This window comes from Capsicum annuum, chromosome 6 (assembly GCF_002878395.1).
Source record: "Capsicum annuum cultivar UCD-10X-F1 chromosome 6, UCD10Xv1.1, whole genome shotgun sequence".
Taxonomy (NCBI): domain Eukaryota; kingdom Viridiplantae; phylum Streptophyta; class Magnoliopsida; order Solanales; family Solanaceae; genus Capsicum; species Capsicum annuum.
The window spans coordinates 164,651,621-164,655,569 of NC_061116.1; positions in this window are offsets into that span (position 1 = coordinate 164,651,621).

The window sequence follows — 3,949 nt, forward strand, 5'->3', positions numbered from 1 at the left end:
GATGGTATCACAACTCACCTCCGAATGAGGAAGAATAACTGAGAATTGATTGTGATGGTATCACAACTCACCTCCGAATGAGGAAGAATAATTGAGAAAAGTTATTTTGAAATCTACTTCTAAAGTAGTAAATCTGAAATTTATTCATATAATAGTAAATCTGAAATTTACTAAAGCAAAAACACATATCATGGTAAACTTGGAGTTTACTAGATTAAAAGTTCATAAGTTGATATGAACGATTGTGACATCTCGAAGATGTGCATATTGAATATTAGACATGTATTGAAGAACAAGAAGATTCTTCGAGAATTATTTATGTCGTTTGTTCTCATGATAAGTTGGTTGGACAAACTAATATTGGGATTGGATCCCTTCAAATCTGAAAAGAATAAAAGGTGAATAAGGGACCATTCACCTATCATGTGATATGTTGAAAAGATGCATCAATAAGATGATCACATGTGCATTCATGGTCAACCTACGTTTGACATTCATAAAGTTACTTGTTCAATATAAATTAAGCATAATTTTCAGATTGTGTAATCAAGATAATTTATCTTGATGATGATGGTTTAGCATTGAATGTCTTCGATAAATATCTAAACCATTGTTAATGAGAACAAAACTTAATGTATTGGTCTGAAATATGATATATTGCAATAGCATTTGTATGCATTAGACCAATAAATTATGATTATTTCTTTCCTCTCAATTGGTTCAAGCTCGGGAACTAATTATTCCATCTAATAATTTTGATGTGCGGTATACGATTAATGAATATACCAGAATACGCAACGATGGATTCCTCAAAGAAGTAGAGGATGTATGTTAGTTTTCCTAACATAAGGGGATATTATAAGCGCTATGAAATATGTTAGGAATTATCACCATATCCTCATCCAAAAGGTAATTCAATTCAAATGCTGAAAGCATCTCATATTAAGCGCAAGTGCTTTTATTTTGTGTTCCTAAAGGACAAAGTCTATGCATGCGTGAAGCGTTGGTGGACTGATTGGTTCCAAATAAAATAGTCCTTGAAAAATAAGGAGCAAATAATCATAATAAGAAGGCAATGAGCTCTTGAAAAGCCTACGGCATACCACTTCATGAAATCTTATGAGAGGTTTATGTACCTGAAAATAATAAAGTGATGAGATCTCAAAATGTTATGTCGTATTGTGAACCGATACAAAATGATATATCATCAATATCTTTGACATAATATTGACGCAATATTAAGAAAGATTACGAGGATCTGAATTCTACGTTAATTTAAACATGCTGACGTAGAAACATTTATCAAGTGACATGAAAGGATGCATCTTGGTAAGTGAAAACTCATTTGATTTGCAGTCCAGACACTTGAAAATGTCACACATAAAATGTTGAATATTGTCACTTTGACAAAATTTGTATGAAAACTTCTTTAAGGATTCAAAATATAAAAGTTTCTGGGAAACTTATTGATAATCCTTATATTGTATAAGCTTATAGCTTAAAAATTATTGAAACTCTTGGAGAGTTTTCAAAAGCAATAAGATTATTTGTTAAAATGAAAAATATACCAATTTGGATTGGTTATGAAGTACCATATCTTAGTACAATTGGTGCACTCATGTATCTTGTAAAAAACTACAAGACCCAATATAACCTTTCGCTCAATTTGTTAGCAAGGTATATTTCTACTTCTACTAGGAGACATCGAAATGGGATAAAATACATGAGTTTATTTTATTCTAAAGATTCCAGTCCCGATCTTACTGGTCATGTTGATGTTGGGTACTCATCTAACCCTCATAAATCGCGGTCTTAAACATACAATGTGTTCACATGTGGGGATACTGTCATATCTTGGAGATATACAAAGCAGTCTATCGTAGACACTTCATCGAATCATGCTGAGATAATAGTTATTCATGAAGCAAGCCGAGAATGTGTATGGTTGAGGTCCATGATACATCTCATTCGAGAAAAATGTGGTGTGAAATATGACAATCTACCCACAATTTTATACAGAGATAATTCAGCATACATAACATATCTTAAGGGAGGATTCATAAATGGAGATAAAACGAAGCACATTTTGCCAAAGCTTTTCTACATACATGAGATACAAAAGAATGATGATATTAACGTGCAATAAATTCGTTCAACTGACAATGTGACTGATTTATTCACCAAGTCTTCTCTAATTACAACTTTTAAGAAGATGGTGTACAAGATCGGGATGCAAAGGTTCAAGGATGTTCTCATTAGGGGGAGTTAATAAGCGTTGTACTTTTTTTCCCTGACGAGGTTTTATCCCATTGGGTTTTTCTTGTAAGTTTTTTAATGAGGCAGCCGAAATGCGTATTATTAGAGATGTGTACTCTTTTTCCTTCACTAGATTTTTTTCCTACTGGATTTTTTCTAGTAAGGTTTTGACAAATCACATTATCTATCTAGATATTCAAGGGGGAGTGTTATAAATGTATTTACATTATAGTGAATGTCTATTAAGATCTACTTTGATATATATTAGGACTTGAAGCATCCGTCTTTTACTCAGATTAGGAGTAAATTTTTTCTATAAATATCTTATGATCTCTCATCCCTCAAAAGAAGAAATAAGAATCACTCTCTCTATTCTCTCCACTTCACTTTTTTATTCTTCTTTATTGTTTTATAACATATTTAAAGATGTGATTATTTTTTCTTTTCACCGTTGAAAGTGGGTCACACTAAACCCGTGTTCACATGCATATCTAAATGATCTTTTATTTTTTTACTAAGGCAAAGTTTCTTGAGCGAGTTTAATTCTCATCTTATATTTAAGTTTGACTTCAATCATCATCTCATATTTGTGCAAGATGATTTTGACTTCACTATTTAAAAGACGAGAAACACTATCGTACAAAACTTTAAGGGGTAGTTTGGTAGAGTGTATAAGATAATACTGAATTGATTGCATTAGTAATGCTGAGATTAGTAGTACAAGAACTAGTAATACAGTGATTAGCAATACTGAATTATTTTTTATGCATTATTTGGTTTGATATATTTAAAACAATATGTATTGTTATATTTTAAAAAAATAATTGTTTGTTTACAAAATATCCTTTGACATATTATAACTTTGTGTATTTTCTTTGTAAAATTTTAATATTCTTTTTTAATAATAAAAAAAAGTAAAAATATAATTAATTATTTACTTTGGAATTTCAAGATTCAATCATTCACTTACAATTTTTTTTTTTTTTGGTTATCTTTTCTTTATGTGTTCATCATTTTTTTGTTATTTCCACTTTATGATGTTCTTACGTTGGAGGGAGATACTTGTAACTTTTGAATGAGACATAGAATTATTATTAACATAAATTTGTATTCCGTAAATTGTTAAAACTAAGTAAAAAAATTATTTTTATTTATGAATATCCTATTTATAAAATTAAAGTTTGTATGCAATCATGCAATTTATTTTCGGAGATTTTGACCAATAAGTATTTTTTAAGTTAATAGAGTAGTTTTTTTATGACTAAAATTATTTGAAGGGATATTATTATCTCGATAAATTGAAAAGAAATAACTCACATTGAATAAATTGAAAAGATTTAGAAAAAAAATTAAAGAAATTTGAGGGCGTTTTTGTCGTGACACATATTTATCCATGGATTGTAATTCATGGATTACTAATTCCACCAAATTGGGTATATTAGCTATACACCCTATAATACCATGTATGATGTATAACTAATCCATGTATTAGTTTTACATAGCTTCAAAATTGCTATCAAATAATGTATCAAGTAATCCCATCATTTAATCCATGGATTATGAAAATAAGCCACCATACCAAACGGACCCTAAAGGTTCAATTTCATATGAAATCTGTATTATAAATGACTAAAGAAAATAGGTATATATGTGAAAGAATTTATTAATTAACTAAACTTATGAATATGATTTA